The sequence below is a fragment of the Notamacropus eugenii genome, chromosome 1 (assembly GCF_028372415.1).
Source record: "Notamacropus eugenii isolate mMacEug1 chromosome 1, mMacEug1.pri_v2, whole genome shotgun sequence".
Lineage (NCBI taxonomy): Eukaryota > Metazoa > Chordata > Mammalia > Diprotodontia > Macropodidae > Notamacropus > Notamacropus eugenii.
The window spans coordinates 174,838,343-174,865,974 of record NC_092872.1 but is presented as its reverse complement, the minus strand read 5'-3'; the positions used below and the strand labels follow the sequence as shown (position 1 = coordinate 174,865,974).

At 39.9% G+C, this 27,632-nt stretch overlaps 1 long non-coding RNA gene and 1 pseudogene across 1 annotated transcript in view; both read left to right on the top strand.

The window, feature by feature from the left end:
* The first annotated feature begins 7,789 nt into the window (after positions 1-7,789).
* Positions 7,790-27,632, top strand: part of LOC140524399 (uncharacterized) — a 57,617-nt gene continuing 37,774 nt past the window's right edge. Inside the window, exon 1 of the long non-coding RNA XR_011973705.1 lies at positions 7,790-7,973. This is a non-coding gene — a long non-coding RNA (uncharacterized lncRNA). The remainder of the gene's footprint in view (positions 7,974-27,632) is intronic.
* Positions 22,317-23,656, top strand: LOC140529161 (galactose mutarotase pseudogene; annotated as a pseudogene).

The window sequence follows — 27,632 nt, the reverse complement described above, 5'->3', positions numbered from 1 at the left end:
ACCCAATGACTCCTATTCCAAATTCAGCCTGCATTGTAGCCACTCTACCATATTGCCCCCTAAAAAAGAGAGGACATTGAGATTTCATGTTACACCTAAAAATAAAAATAATTGCTAGGAAGAGGAATGTTTCCTCTTTAAGGAACTGCAAAGTTAACTACTGCTATTTGGGGGAAAAAAAGCCATCATATTTTCATAGACTCAGTTGTATCAACAGCACCATATTTTTCTCATTTACTTTTCCACAAGGAAATAGTGAAAAGAGGACCTTACAAGGAGATGAGACTTATGGAGAATGACTTCAAATGTAGTCGGTGAAAGAAGTCAGTCATTGGAAATATTTTTATATACATATATATTAATTTTATTTTTTTCAGCGTTCTACAATCACTACCATGTAGTTTAGATGATTTTTTTCTCCTCCCTCCCCCCTACCTTCCTCCTCCCTCCCCAACACAGTGTTTAATTCTTTATAGGTTCTATGCATACATTCCTATCAAATACATTTTCACTATAGTCATATTGTGTAGAAGAATTAAAATGAATGGGAGAAATCATATAACAAACCAAAATGTAAAACAAAAGAAAATGATCTGCTGCATTGTGCGATTGAATTCCAAAGTTCTTTCTCTGAGTATGGAAGGCATTTTGCCCTAAAAGACTATTGGGAATTTCTTTAAGTCCTTGCATTTCAATGAAGTTCCAAGTCTCATTGGAAATATTCTTGAAGCAGAGATACCTCAAAGCAGTATCTATGAAAAGTCCCAAGGGCTTTTGAGACTAATCTTATCTGAAGTCTCTATTACATTTGTTTTCCCTGCAGAGGACTCTAAGTCTTGGTGCTGAGATCTAATACAATGCCTCCTTTAGGTTGAAAAGGAAAAAATAAGCTACATCCCCCAGTCCCTCCAAAGAGAGGGGATCCATGAAATATATTAGCCTACTTTCCTCATAACCACCAAATTTTGAGTACTCTGGACTTATATTCTTATATTCTTTGCTTCTTCATGTTTTATCCATGTATTAATTTCTTTATTTTTCTTACTTCCAAGAAAATGATACTTGGATTTCCATTCCTTCCTTCTCCCTAGGCTTTGGCATTTCCCAGCTTCCAGTCTTGGCATTGATCTCCTGTGAATTGATGCAGCCCAAATAAAACTCCCAGATGTGCATGAATGTCTTACCTCCTTCTGAAAAGTGGAAGAACTTGGGATTTTGCTACATGACCCAGCCTAGAAATGCTTATGACTGTTTACCTATTTATCATCTATGTAGAAAACTTGATTGTGGAGAAAGAGCATGCATTTCTCACAATGCTGGCTTCGACAGGCAGTGAAGGGACATGTTGTTGCCTAAGCCCAGGTGGCATACTTGATGGAGGCCATCCAGATCCTCTACTGACTAGGCAGGCTGTGCTGGCTCCATCCTGCTCCCTGTCTCTACTGGGTACTATGACATCAGTCTGCTTGACAAACTTGCCAGATAGGTTGGAAGAACTGCTGGATTTTTTTCCTCTGCATTGGCTGTTTATAAATCTAGGCCCTCTGGAGTGCACATCAGACCAAGGGAAGGTAGGGTTCCTTTTGTATGGTTCTTAGAGAAGGCAGGAAAGCCACAAAGAAGACAGTTATCTATGGGGGGAGGGGTGCAGAGCTCAAGTGGGTATTCTATAATGCCAAAGAAGAAGCTGCCAACTGATAAATCTTCCAGACTGCATAGAGGAACAGATTGGCATCAACTCATCCCATTTCATTCCACTGTTCTAGGTAGATCTAAGCTGGGATAACCTAGCCCTGACTGAACTATTGCTGGAAGGGATGGTTGGTTTATCTTGAGACAAATTTGCATCCTCTTCCCCCCCTTTTTTCAGTCATCTAGCATTGATTAAGCATTTAATGTGCTGGCAGTAAAGAAAAAGTGAGACAACACACCTCTCTCCTTTCCTTGCAGATGAGACAAATTGACCTTAACGGAGGCTTCATCCCTTTTGACTGAGTTGATTCAGCACCGTTGGTGGATTGAGGGCTATCTTCATTCCAGATTTAGCTTCTCTTAGCTTCACTTTCCCCATTTATAAAATGAGGATAATAGCATACCATTTGCAGTTTCTAAGGTTATTGTGACAAAATCATTTTGTGAACCTTGAAGCCCCAAATAAATATGAGATCGTCATCATTATTCTGGGGGACAGCTTGGTTTCCAGAAGAATCTGACTTGGTTTATTGTTGTTCTGTTGTTTTATGTCTGACTCTTTGTGACCCCATTTGAAAATATTTTCTTGGCAAAGATACTGGAGTGGTTTGCCTTTTCCTTCTCCAGCTCATTTTGCCTCAGAAGAAACCGAGGCAAAGAGTGTTAAACGACTTACCCAGGGTGACACAGCTGGTAAGTGTCTGAGGCCAGGTTTGAACTCATGAAGATGAATTTTCTTGACTCTGGGACTAGCACTTTATCCACCACGACATCTAGCTGCCGTCTGACATGGTTAAGTATTAGACATTTCCACAAAGTCTGTAGTTGGGCATCACATTTGCCTTACTGCACTCACAATGTCACCCAGCTACCAAAGAATCTAAATTTCAAAATACTCAGCACACTGTTGACAGTTGATGGACTATGAGACTTATCCTCTGTTAACCACAAAAGGCTTTCTTGACAAGTTCATTCACACCATTGACTTGCTCGGGAGTTTCCCAAAAGGCAATGTGGCTACTTTTCATTGTTCCTTTCACTTCACTTTGATTTACAGGAAACTTAGGTTGAGCTCATTTTGGCAAAGATTTCCTATGTAAATCCCTGATGTCACTTCCCTTGAAGTCTTTTTCAAAACAGAAGGAGATAGCACTAGACCTGGTCTCTATCCTTGAATACAGCCTGCTTTTTGTAAATGTGTTGGGGAGGAGATATTCACTGTGTCTTCTTTCTAAGCCTAATCTGCACTTTCCAGGCATACTTTTTATTGTTTTAAATAGCAGAATTGTTTGTTGATAGAAGAAAGTCCATTCTACTGTGTCTTTGACAAACTATTTGGAGTTTCTGGCACTGCCTGAATGCTGCCTCTGAATAATAAGGGTTTTAGCTCTGAGTTCTCTTCATACACCAATTCTACCACTTTCCCAAGGCCTCAGGGGAGGACAACCAGGCTTTCGAAATTGCTGGTGGAAGCAAATATATGAAACATGAAATTCTAAAAAGGACAGAGACTGAAATTCCCCTAGAGCTTCCTAAATTGTTTCAAAGGAGTCTAGTTGAACAGAAAGATTCCAAGACAGTCCTCTGAGGTCTATTGTATTTGTTAGAGCACATTTCTTGAAGAGAAAAGAGGTTGACAGTCATGTTGAAGCGACTTTAAACTTTCATTTATAAACCTGGTTAAATTTTGCTTAAAGAGCTTTGTTTTGTAATGATGTGATCTCTTAGAATTCAATATGGAGGAATTATCTTTTTATGGAATCTGTATCTAAAGCAGTTTGAAAAGTTCAGGTTGCTATAGACAACCTTAGTTACTAAGGGAACCAAGTGTTTGTCTGTTTTTAACGTATAAACTTTAAATATGAAAATTTCAAAGAAAAAAAAAAACAGCAGCTATTAATTCCATTTGGGAAGGAAGCTTCTTGTTTCTTTCAGAGAGTGGGAAGGAGAGACCAAGGGATGAGGTGGAGATGTTAGGGCTCAGGGGGCATGATGGAATTTTTCTGTTATGACTTCTCTCTTAGGTAAGAGAGAATGTAGAAGTTTCGTACAGGACTCAGGAGAGGAGATATTGTGTCTTTCTTCCCTTCACCTTCTACATATCCTTGCATCGTCATTTGTCATTTGTTCTTGAATAGGACCAATGACATCTTGAGGGTGATGTCTTGACTTATGAGTGAATTGGGTTTAAGTGAGGTAGAGCTGGGCAAAGTCATCAGTCTCACTCTCTCCTCCAGAATCATCATGTCTAGTGGTAAGTCACCCACTGTGTCTTGGGTCATCCTTTCATTAGCTCAGAGAGGAACAGATCTGTGTCTAAGGCATAGCAATGAGCTGTGAGGATAGCTTTGTTCAGTCAGATCTGAATGTGACCCCCTTTGAGGTTTTCTTGGGCAAAGATACTGGAGTAATTTGCCGTTTCCTTCTCCAGGTCATTTTAGAAATGAGGAAACTGAGGTAAACAGGGTTAAGTGACTTGACCAGCATCACACAGCTCATAAGTGTCAGATGCCAGATCTGAACTCAGGAAGAGGAGCCTTCCCCACTTGAGGGCAGGCACTCTATCCACTGCACTACCAACCTGCTTTAAGATAGGATCATGAGGATGGCTATATAAGGTAAAACTACAGAGATAAATTATTTTTTTAAAAACAGTCCAGAGATTTCCATAGCACATCAAGTAGATAAGACAAAAACATCAAAATGTACTCTTTTGGAGCCAGAGAAGGAGAAAAATAAAAAGAGGAAAAAAATTAGCAAGGGACAGTTGTTGGTGCCTCGCTTATATCCAACTCATTTTCATGTCAAGACATCATTCTTGCTATGTCATTAGCCTATTTCTAAACAATGGGATAGTGTACAGAGTGCAGGGCTTAAGAGTCAGGAAGACCTGGGTTCTAATACTTATTCCCTGTGTGACCCTGAGCAAATCACTTTAGCTCCCTGGGTCTGTAAAGTGAGAGGGTTGATATTAAGGGACTTTAAGGCTTTTTCCAACAATAAATTTATGACTAATGACTAGGATTCATAGCTGTTAATGACTAATAAATGAGGTATCAAGTTTTACCTTGGTGTTTGCTTTGTTAGAAAGTTCACTATTGAAGTAAACCTAACATTTAGTGATAATGTTTCACGAGCATTTTAATTGAGTTTTATTTTGGTATGCAAAGAAAATCTCCATCTTAAACAAACCCTAAAAGCACAGTTCTGTTGTTTGAAGCCAGGCAGGCAACTGGGGTATAAGACAGTCTTGATTTAGAAATCAGAGTTAGCTGAGTTCGAGTCCACCTTAGCCTTGGACAATTCACTTATCTCTCTGGGTTTGCATTTCCTTTTCTCTAAAAGCAGAGAATGGATTAGGAGACCACATGATATTCTGGTAGTCAGAGTTGCAGGCCCTGGGGGGCAAACCCCAATTCTAACATTTACTAGCTAGGTGACCTTGGGCAAATCACTTCCCACACTCCCCAGTCTCAGCTTCCTCACCTGTAAAATGAGCGTTAGATTCCTTCCAGCTCTAAATCCTTCCATGTTCTGAGTGCCCACCACTGAGATCCTATCTCCTGGTGACATCTAAACTTAGCTGAGCCGCAGGTTCAATTTGGACTTGAAAGAGTCCCTTGCTGAACTTGCAAATGCGAATCAATAAAATGACGACAATGAACATGGTAGTAATGAAAGTGTGGCATCCAAACCCTGAGTGTGAACACGGTAAGTTATCAAAGAGGAAATCATTTCCAACCCGTTGTTTTATCGGAGGCCTCATAAATATAGTTTAATCTGGATTGATTACAGCTTTGGAAGTTGTTAAACCAAAAGAGGCTTCAGGAGGAGGATGGGGGAAGGAGGCATAATCCATAACTGATACAACTAACTAAGGCACTTCCAAGATAATTGGGTCATGCTTCAGTCTCCTCCAGAAGGTCTGGCTGCAGTTAAGAAAGGTATCCAAAGCTCAGCCTACACCCACCAGAAGGCACCTACGACAACTCTGCATGAGCACATCTTCATTTCAAACCATCAACCAGGGAGCACAAAGCAATCAAATTTTAACAACCAATTAATCTCTCTCGATGATGTTTGTGGAGCATTTAGCTGGTTTTAGCCAATGAGCTCCCCCGCGGGGCTGAGCCGCTATCCTGGTACACATGCTCCCACTAGCTGCCAGCACTGGCTCGGGAAGAAGGGCAGTATTAAGGAATCACAAACATATGGGAACGCTCTGGCCGATTCTATTTTTCGAGGTTGCTGCTGGTGCTGGAAGGCTTCTCGTAAAAGAAGTTGGAGAGGTTCAGGGAGTCTCTCAGCATGGAACCCTGACAACCTGCTGCTAAATTCTCCCCATGAGAAGCACAAAGCCACGGGGAAGCAGCTGCGGATTAAAATTTCTTTCTTCTTTTCTTTTTTTTTTTTTTTTTTAAAGACACACACACATACACACACACACACACACACACACACACACACACACATACACACAGGCTGCTCTCTGCTGAGTTCCTGGCTTAGCAGGCTTAAAGGAACAGGCCATGTTCCATTCAGGGAAACCAAATTCACTGTAGAGAAACAAAAAGACCCCTGACAGATATGCCCCTGGCTGAAGAAAACCACATCAGGGGAAAGAGGAGAGAGCTACATTTGACTTTGCGGAAAAGTCTTCCCTCCCCCTTTTGCCTGGCGACCATCTTGGCAAAAGCCAACGATGTTTTTGCATTTGGAATCTACATATGGAAATGGGCAGCAGCATGTCTACTACCAGGGGTTTCCAGGGAAGGCCCCAATTTGACATATTGGTGGAAAAACACACATACACACAACTCTGCCTTTAAGCACAAACATATGGTCTGAGCAGAGACAGAAATGGAGCAAAAAGCAGATCTTAAGTCTGTGTCTATGTTTCTTGCTGGGCTGGACGTGCCACAGGGAAAGTTCAATAGGACTGGGCTTGTTTTTGTTTGATTATAATAATAGCTCAGATTCACTGATGGTTTTATGGTTTGTGGGGTGTTTTCCTCCATAAGAAGGCTGTGAGGTAGGGGGTGGAACAAATGTTGCCCCCATCTTACAGATAAGGAGACCAAGGCTCAGAGGGTTGAAATGACTTGTCTATGGTTACCCCAAGAGTTTCGAGTTTCTTTTTTTCTGGGTCCATCTATACTATGCTGTTTTTCTGATCAATAATAATAATAGTAATTCATGTTCATCGAGTCCTTTAAAGTTTACAAAGCCTTCTTACAAGAGCCCAGCGAGATAGGCAATAAAGGTACGATTAATACCATTTTAGATATCATCCATGGCCCAGAGGGTACCTCCTCCCATAAGGAGCTCCCACTCTGTCCTCACATTGCTGGGGGAACACGACCAGAGAGAAGAAATCCACATTCCCTCACACTTTCTGGCTTGTTATGCCCCTTCCTTGGAATAGAACTGGGAAAAACTTTACAACTAAGCTTAGATGGGACTGATGTCTCTGATTTCCCCTAAAAGGATTTAACAGTTTCTTCTAGAAGATATATTCAATGGGCAAAACAGATTTCATGTATAAGAAAGCTATTTCTTCTACCAAAAAAAAAAAAGAATGCTCATAAAACCAAAGGCCCATAAGTGCACAGTAACAACTACTTGAAGCATAAAACAATTGCACATCATACCTCTTTTACTCTCCCAAAAGATAAAGTCACTTGCAGGAAAGCTAAATAGATGTTTCTCTTTCCTCTGATGGCCACACTGGCTAAGTGACTCAAAAGGACCTGATCTCCTCACCAATCAGGAATGGCTTTCGTTCCTCAGCTGCAGGATCTTCTTTTGATGGATTGCCAAGAAACTGTTATATGTTCCATGGTTACTGGCCTTAACTCTGGATCTTAGAAATTCTGGAACTTACTGAGGTAGCACCAAGACTGCAAATGTGAATTTCTTAGGATCATTGCTTGGTCTCAGGGAAAGAAACACAAAACAGAACAGGAAGCCAGGGACTTGAGGTCCAATCTTAGCTTGCTGTACTTGCTTGGAAGTCCAGGTTACAGGCTGCTTGAGTACCAGGTGACACACTGAAATAGGAAATAGGTGGCATTTTTCTACAGCTCTTGTAATCTCCTGAGGCCTTGGCTCTTCCTGACTGAGTAATCAGTCATTTTCAACTCTTCCTTTCACCCCAGTCATGGAGATCAAGGAACTAACAAATATCGAAGGGTTACTAGAGAATTTAAGCCATCAGAAGGGGCCAGAGCACATTCTCACATTTATGGGAAGTGCTCCAATCCAAGATGTGTGACATATAGGTAAGTAAACTATGATTCAGAGGGAATAAACATTCCTCTTTCTCTCCATACATTTTTTCTACCTAATGAATTGCATTTTCCATGTACATTGACTCCTAGAATGCTGTAATACAATCTGCTTTCTCTGCCTGAAGACTGGGCTCATTCATTCATTGCTCTTCATGACATGTGCTGGCAGTCTGACAACTTCCTAGAAATACTACTACTGAATCTCAACCAATTATTTCTCCTCTTTCCCAGAGTTTGGAGGAAACTTCTCTGTACTTCCAACTCTCAGTGTCTTTTGTGTTCAAATTTCCAAAAAAGTGTCTATTCTTCTTCCAAGGCTCATCCTCCATGTCTTTTCCCAGGGTTGGATAGAATTTTCCAGGCTTGCGAGGGGTGGTAGTGGTGGTGGTGGTGGTAGTGGTGTCTTTATCTCTCTTCATGTAACAATGGGAGTACCATCAAACTTTTGAGGGGATCCTTTGTTCCTTAGGGCCCTTAGCATCCAAATTTGCTATGACTTTTTCCCATAAGTCAGAAGAGACTTAGTGGAGTTAATGGGATTTCAAGAACTGCTTGAATGGAAAAAGGGGATAGGCATTGGCTGAACTGGAGTCTGGAAAATAGTCTAAGTACAGAGTGGAGAAAGTGAAAAGATCACGGAGGTACCAGCAGATAGAACATTAAGAAATGAATGTGTGGGGTAGGAACTGGGGAGTAGAATAAGGAAAGTGACTGGGAGATGGTCCAGGGAGGTTTTAGGAAAGGCTATGGAGGGAGACACTCGTCCTGATGTAAGATGTTTTACAACATGCATCTGGAGACCTGGATATACTGGCTCTGCCATTAACTGAGTGTAGATAAATCTTCTCTGGTCCTCAGTTCTTTTCCTGTAAAAGCAGTGGTAGAGTAGAAAAAACACAGAATTTGGAATCAGATGACCAATGGTAAACCACTCTAGTACTTTTCCAAGAAAACACCAAATGAGGTCATGAAGAGTCAAACACAACTAAAAAACAAGACACCAGCATTCATGCACATCCTAGATCTGTGACTTTTTATCTACATGATCTGAGTCAATTCACTTTCCCTCCCTGGGGCATCTCAATTTTCTCATCTATAAAATGAGACAGTTGGACAAGGTGATCTCTGAGGTCCCTTCTAGAGGTGCTGTTCTATGGTTCTATGGATATATTTATATTTTAATTTGCCACCTCAAAATCAACATGTCCAAATCAACCTGTCATGGGTGAGAATAGGTTGACTTCACAAGATGAGGATCCAGGACAAGGGGAAAAGAACATATACCAACACAGAGGGTCTGAAGTGGAGGAAGAAAGCAACACAAGATGACAGGAGAGAGCAGAGCAGAAGACTCACACTCTACAAAAATATTTAGCAAATAGCTATAGGGATGGAGAGGGTGACATAAAGCTGGTAATCTAAAGGCCAAGCAGTCAGCAATCAGAGGCAAGAAGAGAAGACTTGATAAACAAGAGTAAAAACAAGGGCCCAGATGCTCAGTGAACTGGCTGTCCCAGGCTCACTTTTGTCCTCTCACCCTGGTGGGAGTCAACGCCAACTTAATCTGGGCTTGGAGTTCCTGCAAGCAATGATAATTTAAAATAACTGACTAGTTATGTCACCAAAGGGAAAATAGTGGTTTCAGGGTTCGACGACCTAGGCTCAAATCCTGCTTCTGATAATTCTTAGATGTGTAACAATGGACAACTCATTTAACCCCCAGGATCCTCAGCTTCCTCATGTGTAAAATAAAGATGGCACTTTTCCTATCAACCTCATGAGTCTGTCATGAGTAAAGCACTAGAGTAAACCTTAAAAGTCTTATTGTGAAGCAGCTAGGCGGTACAGTGGACAGAGTCCTTGAATTGAAGTGAGGAAGACCTTAATTCAAATATCTGTCCTAAGTACTTACTACTTTTGGATTCTAGACAAACCACTTAACCACATTTTCCCTATCTGTAAAATGGGGTTAATAGAAGCTTGGCTTCTACTTGGTTCCCTACTGCCTACCACATGAATTCCAAACTTCCCTGCCTAATTTTCAACTCTTTCTGAAATGTGTCAGTGCAACCCTATTTATATAACTTTCTAACAGCACATCCTATCTCTAATATTCACCAGTTTCTAATTATGAGCAGATCATATAATCCCCCTCAGTCTCAGTTTCTTTATCTGTAAAATGAGAGGACTAGATGGCCTCTGGTATTTCTTCTGTGGGGTCCAAAACTGTCCAACCTATAACAAAAGAAACTGAGGCAGAGTTCTGAGACAATGGCATTTTATTAAAGGGTCCATGCCCCCTCTAAGACCTGAGATGCCCTCTTCCTCCAGGACCTTAGTTTTATAGTGCTTGATACCCAGACAAAACAAATGAAGCAAACTGAAAATATAGAATCTCATTGGTTGATAGACCTTACCCTTGACCTCCAGGAGAGTCTACACAAAATATGCAAAATACTTCTGATCCTCCAATCTGGCCAGACTGTCTCTGTCTCTCTCTGGCTCTTTGTCTCTCTCTTTCACACCCACACACCCCTTTCTTTCCTATCCTTTGAAACACGAAATTATCCTTCCCCTCCCCTGTCCTCAGAATACCCTCTCCTCCTCTTGTCCAAATTCTACCTGGCCTCCCAAGCCCCAGGCCAAGATCTGCCTGTGCCCTGATGCTTGTCCTGACAACTCCCCTCTCAAAGAACACTTCGTGAGTAATACCACACAGTTTAGTATTCAATTGATTTCTAATTGTTTTATGTTTTGTCTGTTGAATTAGATTGTCTATCCAGGAGGGCAGGAGCTACCTCTTATGTATTTTTGTAAGAAGAATAACACATATACATCACTTTAATGCTTGTGAAACACATACATTCTCTCATTCGGTTCTCAAGGCAATCCTGAGAGGTCAGGGTTATAAACTACTATTATCCTCATTTTACATGTAAGGTCACAAAGACTGAGAGATGATAGAGTGATTTTCTCAGGGTCACAGAGCAGGATATAGACCTAGGTGACTTCTGACTCTAAGTCCTGTGGTCTATCTGTTACCAAGGCACTCCATATCATCTGACACAGGGATGGTCACATAATAAGTGGAATAAGGTGGTCCCATAATTGGGAGCTGATGACAAGCTGGTCACATCATCCTTATATATGACAAATTGTATCTATAAATTTTGTTTACTCTATACCTGGTTTCAGTATCAAGATGCAGTAATGATTAATAATACAGGTATGTTAGAGGTACCTAGAATAGTGAATAGGAAGCCAGGAGGATTTGGATTTCAGTCCCACATTTGAGACCCATTGGTGGCATGACTGCAAGTAACTTTCCTGTTTAGTACTCTAGAATATTAGAGCCAAGAAAGAAGTGAACTGAAGCAGCTAGATGGCACAGCAGATGGAGCTTTGGACTTTGAGGCAGGAAGATCTGAATTCGAATCCTCCCTCACATAATAGCTCTGTGACAAGTCGGGTCACATAACCTCTGTTTGCCTCAATTTCTCCATCTGTAAAAATGGCAAACCACTCCAGTATCCTTGCTAAGACAATCCCAAGTGGGGTCACGAAGAGTTGCACTCCCCCCGCAAGGTGAGATAAACATTTGCAAACCTTGAAGAGCTGTACAAGTGCTAATTACTGGTATTATCATCATTGCTGCTGCTGCTGCTTCTGTTGAACTACAACAGTAGATGGAATTTCCTCCCCCTGGTGTTCCTTGTACCAGTGAAATCATAGGGGCGGTCCCTTTTCCTATCCTTTATAATTGTTAAAATGAAAAACCTGGAAAGGACACCCTCCTCAAATGTTCTCTTATTCCATGCTTTTGGATCTCTTCCATCATCTTGAATCTACTGCTAGTCTGGGGTAAGTGCCTTCAGCATACTCTGGCTTTTCCATCTGTGAAACGAACACAGCCATGCTAACTTTTGACCGCCTTCACAGAGTTGTCTTGAGTATTACATAATGGCTAGAGAGTGTTCTAGCAACTTGGAAAGTGAGGCCATGTAATTGGGAAGTAGCATCTGGGGCCCACTGCTTCCCCCGATGCATTTCCTATATCTTGACAGATAAGCAGATTCAAGCCTGGCAAAATTGTCTTCATCCCATTTCAGCGGGGGAACAATGCAGAATTTTTCCTGAGGGGTATTAGCTATTATAGCTGAGTCTATTCCAAAGGTTATACCGCCTGTCTTTAATAGCTCTACTCTGCAGTGCAGGCAGGCATGGGGGTAACATGGGATTTTCACACTGCAGCTTATAATTAAACAACATTCAAGCAGGTCTGAGTGGTATAAAGATTCATGAGGTGGTACTTCCCTTGCATTGGGCCCGCACAAATAATAGCCCGCTGCAGGAGACTTTAATGGGGTGGAAAACAACTCAAAGGAAAATGGATGAGAGTGTGCTGTCCCCATGCATGCCCTACCCTCCTTGCTGAGAGCGAGCAAGTAGTGCCTGGGTAGTTAGGAAACAGGGAGGCCTCTTAGGTTCACAGTTATTCTTTTCAATTCATCTGGGAAGCAACAGCCAGCTGCTAGAGTCCCACAGGACAGGGCAGGGCAGGGCAGGGCAGGGGCATCCTGCCATTCTCAGGGCTGGAAGCTAAAGGATGGTGGGAGACAGAAACAGCCAGCATGGTCACTGATTTCTCCTCTTCATTCTATTTCTTTCTCATTCATATGCTAGTTGGCATCCTGCATATATTTTTAATGAGGAAATTCTATTAAAGCCAATCAGAGGATGCCATATTGATTTTTAAGGAAGCATTAGGGCTATGAGACATGTCTCATATGAAGTATTGACTAAGACCCATTGTCTTACCACGGTCACACAGACCTTAATATCAGCTGACAAGGGGAAATAGGATCCTGGTGTTCGGGGAGGTGTAAGAAAAAACGTATCACAGAATAAGAGAAGACTTCATTTCATTATGGTCTCTCATCAGTACAGAGTCTGATTGACCTTGTATGAAAGGTAGAATGACAATTACATCTCTATGCATAAATAGTATGGGCAGCCATCTATTTGCTATGATCTGAGGAACTCGAAATCTCTACCCATTTTTAACTCCTGGAAACCTTTTCTCATTCTTCTTATCTCCCCTCAAGTCACTTTGTATTTCTTTTATGGGCCTAGAATCAGGAAGACACTTCTTCCTGAGTTCAAATATGGCAACAGACCTTATGAGAGACCTTAACCCAGTTTGCCTCAGTTTCCTCATCTATAAAATGAGTTGGAGAAGGAAAAGACAAACCACTCCAATATCTTTGCCAAGAAAATCCCACATGGCATCATGAAATGTCTGACACGAGGTCTCAACAAATGTATATTCTAATTTTCATTAAAATTATTTGCAAACAGATTACATCACCCCATTAGTTTGTCATCTCCTTGCAGCAGGGACCATGTCTTAATTAGAGACAGCTAAGTGGTTGAGTGGACAAAGATATTGGAGTAGCTTGACATTTCCTTCTCCAGCTCATTTTATAGATATGGAAACTGAGGTAAACAGAGTTAAGTTACTTGCCCAGGGACACACAGCTAGTAAGTGACTGAGTCTGGATTTGAACTCAGGAAGAGGAGTCTTCCTGACTCTAGACCTGGTGCTCTATCCACTGTGCCACCTGGTTACCCCTAGTACTCTACGCTACATGCATTTGGACCTATGACTTCATTAATGTGGGGAACTTTCTAGGGTAGAAACTCTTTACTATGCAGACTGACAACTCCTGTATAATTTAGGGTCCTACAGAGTTGCTTGGGACACTGAGTTGCCAAGTGATGGGCCTGGGATCATACAGCTAATATGTGTCAGTGGCAAAACCTGAACCTGGATCTGCCTTCCTCTAAGGCTGGCCCTCCACCTATTAAAGGATGCTGCCTCTCAGCAGGAATTTAATGACTATGTATTGAATAATTGTTAAAAAAACATTTTCCACTTTAGCCTTCCATGAACTGAAATTCTCATGGTTACAGTCTAATGAATTACATAACATGAGTTGTATACTCGTTGTCACTAGAAGTCTATTATTTAACAGTGTCATTAGCACATTATCCGAGATTATTTATCAGATTCGAGTGGTAGGTTTTACTGGTCAGTGTAGTGCTGCTGATTGACAGCATGGTTATCTAATTAAGAAGACAGGAATTCAAAAGGAAGGAAGGAAGGCAGGAAAGAGGGAAGAAGGAAGGAAAGAAAAAGAAAAGGAAGGCAGGGAAGGAAAGAAGGAAGAAAGGAAATCAACATTTATTAAATTCTGGGCACTGTGCTAAGACCTTTATAAATATCTCATTAGACCCTAGGAACATGCTATTATTATCCTTATTTTACAGTTAAAGAAACTAAGACAAACAGAGGTTAAGTGACTAGACCAGAGTCAAACAGCAGGTAAGTGTCTGAAGATGGATTTTGAATCTGATTTTCCTGCTCTAGTTTCCCTTCAACTACCCCCTTCCCCACCCCAGCATCCATTATGCCATCAATACAAAAAAATGGACCCTGGCAACAACGTAAGGTATCAATGTGTGACCTCCTTGCTTGTGAAATTCTGGACTAACAGCCATCACAACCAAGCTTTTTTATGGCTATTTAGTGTTTTCATGCTGTTGCTGTTGCTCTAGACCTGAGATTTCATCCTTACAGAGAACTCCTGAAGAGGAATTTCACCCTATTAATGCAGATCAGGTTCTGTCTTAGAGGGTTGCCTATTTAAACCAGTTGCCTATCTATGGTCATATAGCTGGTAGGTCAGAGGTAAAACCTGGACGTAGGTCTTTTTATATCTGAAACTGACTCTCCATTTACTTTGCCACCTTACTATGTGAAATATTACGTCAAAGTACTGTGTGAAAGTGATTTATTTGTTATTACCTCTGTGCCTCATCTATTACACCTCTCGAACAACCTTTGTCTCCAGATAAACTTGGACTTACCATTCCATTAGCACCTCAGAAATAATTGGAGTCAGTGAAAGGGAGAGAAATAACTGTCGTTGGAGCTCAGATGCACATTCAGATGCAAATACTTTCCCCTCCCCCAGCTCTTAAAGCTGTGGGGTAATCATGGCTTGGTCAGGAGAAGGGATGCCTTAAATCTAGAATCTAGAATGCTTGAACATGATGTATGAGTCATCACAGCATTCTCCAAGATATTAACCTGAAGATATTTAAGGCAAAAACCAATGAGAGGAAGGGCAAGACACCAGCGAAGACAAGCTTTGCTTCTTCAAAGTTTTTTGTAGAATAAAACATACTAGACTACAAATATTCTTTTGAAGCCTTCACTAGAGGTATATGTAGAGGTATATGGGGTATTTGGGAGGACTAGCACCTCTAACGTGAGGGCTTGCTACAGAACCCTTTTCAGGGCTGCTCACCCACCTTTTGGTGTCCATCTGATTCACCCTATTCTCATCTGTGGCTCCTAGAAGCTGTAGCATGGGCAGGAGCCACACCCTAGTAAACCATCTTGGCAGACGGGCTAAACTAGTTTGAGGGTAGCCTTATATCTGTTGGTGATTTAGGGGGGTGTTTACCCTAAGCATATGAAGACTCTTCCCAGTAAAATGAGAAGTTGAAAACAATCTGACTCAATCAGGTGCTGTAGAGAACTTAGAGCTTGGTCAGGAATCAAAGACAGCAAGGTCATCTACTGCATCCCTGGCCATAGCCAGTTGTCTTGAATTTTGTCCTACCATTGGACTTCAAAGACTCTGGAAGAGATAGCAAGGCTGATGACTTTGTACAGCTCTGCCTCACTTAAATCCAATTAATGAACAAGTGAAGACATGATGTCTTTGGTCCTCTTTGAAGATGAAGGGCAAACGACAACTGTAACATGTTGAGTACTGCACTAAGTGTTGTGGGAGTGTTCAAAAGAAAGACTCTCTGTCCTCCAGGACTTACAGTCAAATGGGAAAGGCTGAGAGAATGGGAAGGAATTAGAGAGAGGCTAGCGTAACACCCTCACTTTGTAGATGGTGATGATCACCACTCAAGGAACAGAATATCCAGATGTGGAGAGGAGTCTGGAGAGAATGATGTACATGGCACTGGATGGGGCTACCTGGGAAAGGATTAATGAGGCCCTTTCTTGGACCCAAACTCAGAATAATCTTTAACATTCAGAAGTACTTGGCAGAGAAAGACATATACTGGCAGGATTGATTAAACTGCATTTGATATTGAAAATGGAAATCAGGTCTGCTTAGGTTTAGGTTACCATGCTTGGCAGGACAATCCCTCTTGAGAAGAGCTGTTTTGAAATATTCGAGATCTGAAAAAGAATCTCAAAGGCTCCCTATGGTTTTTCTGAAAGTTTTAACAGTTGGCAACCTCTTGTGTTCCTTGCGCTAATGTTTTTGAAGCAAACCAGTGTAGGCTTTAAAATAATTCCCTAACCTCATTACTGTGTGTGTGTGTGTGTGTGTGTGTGTGTGTGTGTGTGAGAGAGAGAGAGAGAGAGAGAGAGAGAGAGAGAGAGGGACAGAGAGAGAGAGAGAGAGAGAGAGAGGGACAGAGAGAGAGAGAGAGAGAGACAGAGACAGAGACAGAGGGAGACAGAGAGAGACAGAGAGAGAGAGAGAGGGACAGAGAGAGAGACAGAGAGACAGAGAGAGACAGAGAGACAGAGGGAGGGAGACAGAAGGAGGGGGAGAGAGACACTTGTAAGGAAAAGAAATCTAATTGAGGTGATACTACTAGGATGTTAAAGACAGAAAAAAGGGTCCAATAGACTAAAAAATTATTTATAGCTATACTTTCTCACAAATAGGAAAGAATTAGAAACAAAGTAGATTTCCATCAGGTGAATAATGGTTAAACAAATTGTGGTATGTGAACATAGGCAGCTAAGTGAAGTAGTAGATAGTTAGACTTGAAATTATGAAGACCTGAGATCAAATGCTGCTTAGAACACTTATAAACTCTTACAGTTTCCTCATCTTCAAAGTGAGGAGGTTGGACTCAATGATCTTTAAAGTCCTTTCCAGGTCTAAATTTATGCTTCTGTGCAAAATTACTTTGTGATACAAAATAACATAAAATTCAGAAAAATATGGGAAGAGTTATATGGATTGATGCAAACTGAAGTAAGTAAAATGAAGAAAATTTATGGAATAACTACAATAATAAGAAACATGTGGGCTGGAACTGCTCTTTCCTCCAAGCTTAGAGGTATTCAAATTCCTGGCTTCCCATCTAGCTAATTATTCCATGCAAATTCCGTACAAAAACAGTATGGTTCTGGGTTTATTGTAATTTAATGATTTTGATTAATTTGATTAATTGAGGGGCTCTCCTGATAAAACTAATCAGGGTTAGAGTCAGTTACTTCTAAGCAAGATAAAGTGATTGACTCAATTGATTTATATATGCATTTATCTGAGTAAATTCCCACACACAAACTGGCCACTTTACCTCTAAAATACTGCTGCAGAGAGGAAAACAACAACAAAAACAAGAACAATAAAACTTTTTTTTTTGCCCTAAAATCTCACATTGTAGAAAGCAAAAGACAGGAATTGTATGAATATTGCTTTTAGGGTATGTTGTAAGATGAGATTTGCAAGTTAATTTTTTCTTTTATATGAAAACAAATATAAAATAAAGGTTTGGAATTATTTCAAGCAAAAATTGAATCACAAAACAGTGTGCTAATTGCTTTTGAAAAGGAAGCAACCCAGGTTGGTTATGATGTGCACTTTTTAAAAATTTAAAAAAAATTTTTATTTTATGTTTATTGATTTATTTTTAGTTTTCAACATTCATTTCCACAAAATTTTGAGTTCTAAATTTTCTCCCCATCTCTCGCCTCCCCCACCCCAAAACACCTTGCATTCTGATTACACCTTATTCCAATCTGCCCTCCCTTCTATCACACCCCTCCCTCCGCTTATCCCCATTTTCTCTCTTTTCTGGTAGGGCAAGATAGATTTCTATACCCCATTACCTGTATTTCTTATTTCCCAGTTGTATGCAAAAGCAATTCTCAACACTCGTTCCTAAGACTTTGAGTTCCAACTTCTCTCCCTTCCTCCCTCCCTACCCATCCCCATTGAGAAGGCAAGCAATTTAATGTAGACTACATACGTTTAATTTTGCAAAAGACTTCTATAATAGTCATGTTGTATAAGACTAACTAAATTTCCCTCCATCCCTGACCCCCCCACTTATTCCATTCTCTCATGTGATCTCATCCCTTCCCAAAAATGTTTACTTTTAATTACTTCCTCTTCCCATTTTCCTTCCCTTCTATCATCCCCCACCCCACTTCTCCCCTTCTCCCCTACTTTCCTGTAATGTAAGATAGATTTTCACACCAAATTTAGTGAGCATATTATTTCCTCCTTAAGCCAAATGTAATGAGAGTAAGCTTCACTTTTTCCCTCTCACCTTCCCTTTTCTCCTCCATTGAAAAAGCTTTCTTGCCTCTTTTATGAGAGATAATTTGTCCCATTCCATTTCTCTCTTTCTCCTCCCATTATATTCCTTTCTCAACCCTTAATTTTATTTTTTTAGATATGATTCCTTTCTTATTCAACTCAGCCTGCTCTCTCTCTCTCTCTCTCTCTCTCTCTCTCTCTCTCTCTCTCTCTCACATATGTGCATGTGCGTGTGCATGTGTGTGTGTGTGTGTGTGTGTGTGTGTGTGTAATCCCTCCACTCCCCAAATATTGAGAAAACTTTCAAGAGTTACAAATATTATCTTTCTATGTAGGAGTGTAAAGAATTCAACTTTAGTAAGTCCTTTATGATTTTTCTTTCCTGTTTACCTTTTCATGCTTCTCTTGATTCTTGTGTTTGAAAATCAAATTTTCTATTCAGTTCTGGTATTTTCATCAAGAATGCTTGAAAGTCCTCTATTTCATTGAGTTACCATTTTTTCCCCTGAAGTATTATACTCAGTTTTGCTGGGTAGGTGATTCTTGGTTTTAGTCCTAGTTCCTTTGATTTCTGAAATATCATATTGAATTCCTTTGATCACTTAATATAGAAAGTGTTAGATCTTGTGTTATCCTGATTGCATTTCTACAATACTAGAATTGTTTCTTTCTAGCTGCTTGTAATATTTTCTCCTTGACCTGGGAGCTCTGGAATTTGGCCACAATATTCATAAGAGTTTCTCTTTTCAGATCTCCTTCAGGTGGTGATCTATGGATTCTTTCAATATTTATTTTGCCCTTTGGTTCCAGAATATCAATGCAGTTTTCCTTGATAATTTCATGAAAGATGATGTCTAAGTTCTTTTTTTCATCATGGCATTCAGGTAGTTTCATAATTTTTAAACTGTCTCTCCTGGATCTATTTTCCAGGTCAGTTGTTTTTCCAATGAGATAATTCACATTATCTTCAATTTTTTCATTCTTTTGGTTTTGTTTTGTAATTTCTTGGTTTCTCATACAATCATTAGCTTCCATTTGCTCCATTCTAAGTTTTAAAGAACTATTTTCTTCAGTGAGCTATTGAACCTCCTTTTCCATTTGGCTAATTCTACTTTTTAAAGCATTCTTCTCCTCATTGGCTTTTTGGACCTCTTTTGCCAAATGAGTTAGCCTATTTTTAAAGATGTTATTTTCTTCAGCATTTTTTGGGTCTCCTTTAGCAAGCTGTTGACATGCTTTTCATGATTTTCTTGCATTGCTCTTATTTCTCTTCCCAATTTTTTTTCTCCATCTTTTTTTACTTGATTTGCAAAATCTTTTTTGAGGTCTTCCGTGGCCTGAGACCAATGTGTATTTATTTTTATAGGTTCTGGGTGCAGAAGCCTTGACTTTTAGGTCTTCCTCTGATGGTAAGCATTGTTCTTCCTCATCTGAAAGGATGAAAGAAAATACCTATTGTCCATGAAAGTAGCCTTCTATAGTCTTATTTTTCCCCCCTTTTTAGGCATTTCCCCAGCCAGTTGCTTGACTTTTGAGTTCTTTGTCAAGTGGAGGATATTCTTTGGGGACCTGTAAGTTCTCAGTTCCTCGAAGGTGGCACAATCAAGGAAGAGGAGTTTACTCCTCTCCTGGCCTGCAGTTTGGTATGGGAGCTACTGCAAGCTTTTCTGCCCAGGATCTCCAAAGCCTCCAACAGCTTCATCATGCCAGAGCTCCTCCTTACCCCAGGGCTGCCATCAAGATTGAGATTCAGATCAGTTACTCAATTCCCCCAGGGACTTTAGGTGCAGGGCTCCAAAAATTGCTGCTACCACTGCAGTGGCTGCTGTCTGTGGTCTAGACCACATTCCTTTCTCCTGGGTGAAAGAGCTTTCTCACTGACCTTTGAAGCTGTCTTTGACATTTGTGGGTTGAGCAATCTGAGAACTGCTGCTGCCAGGGGCACCGTGAAGCCTATTCTCAGTCCTGTCCCTGCTGTGCTGTGCAGCCCATGCAGGGCTGCACTCTGCTCTGTGCCTGGTGCAATAGACTTTTCCTGTTGGCCTTCCAGGCTGTCTTGAGCTGGAAATGTCTTTCACTCTGTCATTTTGTGACTTCTGCTGCTCTAGAATTTGTTTAGAGTCATTTTTTACAGGTTTTTTATGGGCTATGGATGAGAGCTTTTACTGGTCCTTCTTTCTACTCTACCATCTTGACTCTGCCTCCCATGATATGCACTTAATAGAGTTCATCCACTTTTATATTTCCCTTCTATAGATCAAAAGCTTGAGACTATTTTGATAAGGGTAAGGTACAAAATATTGGTTTCCAAAAACAGGAATCAGAATCAACTATCCATACCTCCAAGCAAGGTAAGGTAATGAGGGATTCCTAAGACCTAAGAATAGTATGATTTTTCTTTTCTGAGTAAGTGATCTAGGAAAAGTACTTCCTCTCAGCATATTCTAAAAATCTTCGTATTCCTACTGGGACTCAACATGGGTAATAGTATCAGTCAAAATAGCTTCTTCTACTACTGCTAATTATTATTTTTATCATGATCATCATGATTATCAGCACTATATTACAGGGCAGCTAGGTAGCACAGTGGATAGGGCTCTGGGCTTGGAATCAGATAGACTCATTTTCATGAGTTCAAATCTAGCCTCAGACATTTACTAACTGTGTGACCCTGAGTGACTCACTTAAATCTGCTTGATTCAGTTTCTTCATCTGTAAAATGAACTGGAGAAGAAAATGGCAAACTACTCCAGTTCCTTACCCAAGAAAACTCCAAATGGGGTCACAAAGAGTTGGACATGCCTGAACAACAACAAAAATTATTATATTATTATTGTGTTAATTATAATTATAGCTGATATTCCTATAGGACTTTTAAGTTTTACAAAGCACTTTACATGCGTTATCTCATCTATAGAGTATTGGACCTGGAGTAAGGAAAATCTGGGTTAAAATACTGAGTTCAAATTACATTTACAGGTGGAGATATGGGAAACTCAGAACTAGTTTATTCATTCATAAAACGATCATAACAATATCTTTAGTGCCTACCTCAAATAAAACTTAAAAGCTCTATGTGAATGCCATTTGCTCCTATATTGTCTCACACTGGCTAGAATTAAATGATATCAACTCAGTTATAGACATAGGTTACTCACTACTACATTAATATAAGAAAGAATTAGTGCAGCTTCACAACCTAAAAGCCAAGATCCTGAATCATTAGCCCTGACAGTCAAGAATTAAGATACGTTGCTAGACATGTCATTGACAAGAAATCAATTGCCCAGTCTGTTACTGTACATTTTTACTTGTCAGTAAGAATAGAGCCATTATATTAGATGGAAATACACATTTAATACAAATTTGCATCATAATTTTGCTTAAAATCCTAACTCATTTAAATTTCTTTTTTATATTGGCAAGTAACTAATTCCGTGCATTATCTTGGATGATTATTTTCATCGCTATGATTATTATTTGTAAACTTACCTAGTGCTAGAGATACAAGAGGTAAAGACAGATGTCTTACAGGGTGTATGATTTTCTTAGGAAGAGAAAATGGAGAGAAGTATAATAATCCAGTGTACCTTAGGTCAAGCGTCAAAGAGGTGGTACTGATGAAGTTTTGGGGGAGTGCTGGAATGAGGAAAGTAAAGTTTGTAAACTTCTGAAAGCAAAAAAGAAGTTCTAAATGCAAACTGTTTTTATTTTCAGGCTTTGCTGAATAGATGGGCCCTAGAAATGAGGGTCTTAGATTAGATGATTTTAAAAGTCTTTTCCAACTGTACATGTATGATCCTACTTCTGATATCTGAAAATACCCAAACTGACAAAAACAAGATTCAGTGAAATTAGATGAGTAGAAACATGTTTGAAAAGGAAGACCTGGGAAAAACAGGAGGGCCAGAATTTTGTCCTAGGGGTTCTGATCCTTATCATAGCTGTAGTGGAGATGAAACTCACCTTAAACTGCTGTAACAGAAATATAACTTTTACATCATGGGGAGTACATCATATGCACTATCTCATTCTAGTATCACAGCAGCCCTGTGAGGTAGGTACCAAGGTACTATTGTCCTAATTTTATAGACTCAATCAATAAGCATTTATTAAGTGCCTACCATGTGTCAGGTACTGTATTAAGCACTGGAGATACAAAAAGAGGCAGATGACAGCCCCTGCCTTCAAGGAACTTACAATCTAATGGATTCAACTGGGGTGAGGTACTGATGATATCTGTGTTGAAGCTGGGTTTTGTGTCATTTTCCTTCCCCTTCTGCCCAAGGCTTTGGTGACCAGGAGTGTGTTTGGAGGCCTCTCCAGTGGAGGAGGGATTTTAGAGAAGTTCCATCTATAGTCAGACCAGCTGAGGGTGGAAATTGTCTCCCTGGACTGCACCGTCACCTCTTTGGAGTTGAAAGACAGGGATGGGAAATTCTCAGATGTGGTGCTGGACTTTGCTAAGCTGGAAGGGTATATCAAGAAGCATCCATACTTTGGAGCAGTAGTTGGAAAAGTGGCCAGTGGAATTGCCAAAGGAACATTCATCATGGATGGGATAGAATACAAGTTGGCCATTAACAATGGACCTCCTAGTCTACATGGAGGACTAAACAGCCTTGACAAGGTCTTTTGGACCACTTATGTGCTACCAAATGGTGTTCAGTTCTCCCAAATCAGTCCAGATGAAGAGGAAGGCTATCCTGGCAAGTTGAAAGTTTGGATCATGTACACACTTGATGGGGGGAAGTTCATAGTAAATTACAAAACCCAGACCAGTAGCACTACACCAGTCAGTCTGACCAACTACTTGTTTCAACCTGGTGGGCCAGGGTTTTCTGAATATCTATATGATCATGAAGTTTGTATAGATGTTGAAGCTTTTTTGTCAGTTAGTGATAACTTGATCACTACTGGAAAAGTGGAATCTGTACAGAGGACTGCGTTTGACCCAAAGAAGCCAGTGAAACTTGGAAAGCACATAGAGAAGTTCCAGATTAATGGTTTTTACTACAACTTCTGTCTGAAGGATATACAAGAGAAGCATTTTTGTGCAAGGGTCTATCTTCTAGAAGTATATACAACTCAGGCTGGGGTTCAGTTTGACACAGCCAATTTACTCCATGGAAAGTTGAAGGGAAAGGAAGTGCTATGTACCCCAAACACTCAGGCTTTTGTCTTGAGACCCAGAACTGGCCAAATGCAGTCAACAAGCAACGTTTTCCTTGTGTACTGCTCCATCCAGGTGAAGAGCTTAGCCACACTACTTGGTTCAATTTTTCTGTGGCTTAAGGAGACCCACATTGGCCCTACCAAATGAAAAGTGCAAACAATAAATCTAAAGCCTCTTTGCTTTTCTCTTCTTAAAAGGGGAGTTTTATATTTCAAGGAGCTAAAAGTAATCAACTGGGTTGAGGGAATCACAGTGATAGATGCTAGATTAATTAGTCAGATTCTTAAGTACTAGTGATCTTCTAAAATGACTAACTCCAGGTTGTGCTTAAAAGTCAGCTCTGTTCCCTGCTAATGAAAGGAGCAAGAAATAATAAGGAACACCATTCGGTGCAATCCAAAGTCTCTCCCACTAGACTAGGTGGAAGTAACTGGGGACATTAGTACTCTGAGGGCTGGGGACAGTGGAGGCAATTGCTGGTGGCCCATCATCATTTATATTTCTTCCCTTTCCTTTCTCTTCTCCTTTTCCTTTCCCTTTCCCCCTCTTTTTTCTTTCTTCTCTCCCTATGCCTAAGGGCATTATTTGTAGAACTCTAGGTAGAATTTGTGACTCCTTTTCTGTCTATTTCATCCTGTTTCCCCCACTTGCCCTTTGTAAAAAAAAAATGCTCCCAAGTAGCAGAGATCTGAGCAAGGAACATGGGATACTTGTACTTTGTGTTATTTTCCTTTAATATGGTGGGGGTGATTGGTTTTCCATCTCTAATTTAACCCAACTCCTTAAGGCCAACAAAACTTGAAACTATATAGCATCTTCCTCTGTAGGCCACTTTACTATGAGTGAATTAGACTAAATGCAAAACTTAATGGAGATGACCTGTTGGAAATAGACTAGGATATTTGATAATACCTGTAAGTCTGGCTGCCAGAAATCTTATTTTCTAGAACAATACAATTGCCAGTATTTGTATTGTTTTAATGATCTTTAGAATATCAGAAATATGAGATGACTTTGTTATGTACTCATGCTCATTCTGAATCAAATAAAATTCTGTACATTGAAAAAAAAAAGGAGACTGGGGCTTAGAGAGGTCATACGATGTACCAGATGTGAGAGTGCAATCCAGATGTTCCCTATGCCATGCCTCAGACAGCCTTGAAGCCCCTATTTAAAGACACCAGACATCTCAAAATTCTCCCTTGCTATGATTTGCCTTCTTGGGCAAGATCTTGGAACTCACCTTGAAAGTACTGATTCTGATACTTTTAATTCTTGTTTTGTCTTCCCTGATTTGGTGAAGGGGATTCGCCTTCCCTGCTTTAGCCCCATTTACATGTTATATCATCCCAGACCTTGACCTCTTCTTTCTTTGATGAAGGTCACATTTTCCCATCTACTTTCAGTTCACCTGATTTAACAAGCATCTACATGAGTTGTTCAGTTATTTCAGTTGTGTCCCCATTTTGGAGGTTTTCCTGGCAAAGATACTGGAATGGTTGGTCATTTCCTTCTCCAGTTCATTTTACATATGAGGAGCTGAGGTAAACGGGGTTAAATGACTTGCCCACGTTCCCACAGCTAGTAAGTATTCAAAACAGGATTTGAACTCAGATCTTCCTGACTCCAAACCCAGTGCTCTATCAACTGTGCACCTAGCTGCCTAGCATACCCTGATCTAGTTAATCAAGTGCCACACCCAGCACCAGGATGTTCATTTTTGAGATGTTCTAGGAGATTCATTATCAATATCTGTTACACTAATGTCTATCATTAGAGAAGCTGGAACATATACCAGTCAAGCCTGAAAAAACCACTTCAAACTCATGTATGGATGAGGCAGTGAGATGTATCAGTATCTGTATCAGTTTCTTCTTTGTGACTATTAAATACCAACAGACCTCAGGATGAATCTATTGCAATGAATAGGCAAAGAAAGGGTGGTTGTGAGCAAGGGGCAACACATTACAAATGAGAGAAACAGTAGAAAAAGTACCACAGAGGGGTTATACAAAGGATGTCTTCACAGAAATGTATGGCCAAAAGAGATAGGACAGTCATTTATCAAGAGCGAAGGATAACTGAGAGCTCTTGTACTCTACAAGTCTCTCAATGTCACAGGAATATGAGGAAGGCCCTTGGCATGTTGGGCATACCTCTTAGGACGAACTTATAGAGGGATGTGGGCAAGAGATTCATAGGAGGCATAGTCATGGATGGATTGCAATATGTGTCACTGGAGAGAATCTCATATCTATGAGATCAGAAATCTAATACACACATATATATATGCACATATGTGTACATATATTTGTATATATGCACATTATACATACATATATATTTGTTATATTTACATATCCACATGCTTGACAGATATTGTCTTGGTAGGAATCTTTTATAACAGTTTATAGCAAGGGTATTTGGGTGAGCTGGGTAGGAAGTAAAATAGGAGTTAAGCAATGTGTTCCATTCTCCCCTTAGAAACCATGGATAGTCTTAGTAATATGCCTTTCTGAATATTCAAGGGAATCAAGCTTTTATCTGGCTCTCTTTAATGTTTTTTTCCATAGGAAGATAATGGAGCATAAGGGAGAGGATTTAAAGTGAGTTCAGGGAGAACATATTCCCTCACCCTCAGAGGCTGATGGCATATGCTATAAACAACCCTCCCCAAAGGTCAATATCTGATTACTTGAATCCACCACACTCACTTCCAAAGGAATTTGTGAACCCTTGACATCTCTAATAGGCAGGATTATCTGGGGGGAAACTTTTTTTTTCTTTAATCAGGGAAACTTCTGAAATTCCTTCCCTATGCCAGGGAGCTGACAACTCATTTCTAACCCATTTGCTTCCACCTTTGCCAAATCTCTGTAACCTCAACTAGTCCACAGGAGCAAGTACCTGAAAACAATATTAAGTATCATGAATCTTTTCATGCTACTACACAGCTGCCAAAATGATATTACTAAAGCCAGTCATGTCACTGACCATGTCACTACCCTACTAGTTCCAGGGACTCCCTCTTGCTTTGAGGATTAACTACCATCTCTTCTACTTGGTGTTTAAAGCCCTTCACAATTCAAATCCAGCTGAACTTTCCAGAATTAGTATACATTAAATTATTTTCATTGACTGCCCCCATATCTGGAATGCTTTTCTTCCTCAGCTCAGCCTCCTAGTGTCCCTGGCTTCCTTTAGCAGAGTTAAAAGTCTATCTTTACAAGAAACCTGTCTCAATTCCCCTTACTGCCTTCCCAATGTTGAGCATCTCCAACTGATCATGGATATATCATTTTTGTACATAGTTGCTAACATGTTGTCCCCTTTATTGGACTGTAAATTTTTGAGAGCTGAGGATGTTTTTTGCATATCTTTATATCCTTGTGTTTAGCAAAATCTCTAGCACATAGTGGGCATTAGATAAATTCTGGTTGGCTGACTGACTTTTCCCCCTTCATACTCTCTTTAGTTTAGCCATAGTGAACTAATTGCTTACACATGACATACCAGTTCCAGTCTCTGCATTGACTTTCTCCCATGCCTAGAAAGCAGTCCCTTTTTACCTTTACTCCTTCAAATCAAATCCCCAAGTTCCTTCAAAGCTCAGATCAAGACCCAAAGGAATGCTTTCTTCATTTTCCAGCTATGAATACCTCCTCCAAAATGGCCCAAATCATCTTGCATTCTATATGTGTATACATATGTGTGTTATATGATATAAACAGATAAACAGATATAAACAGATATATATAAACAGATACTATATCACCACAATTATATTATAAATTCATACTATATTAATTATACTGTATAATGATATGTTATCTATCGCAATTATAATAGATACTATATAATTATAAAACATTATATTATTCACAATTATAAGTTCATATCAGATATGAACTTATGTATATCATATATTATAATATATAATAGATATAAGTTATAATATATATTATATGTTATAGTATATACATATTATAAGTTCATATTACATATACTAATAATATCATGCCAATAATATAATTACTTTAACAGTTATGATATTTTATCCTTACATGTTATTTGTTGTTATTCTGACATTTACTC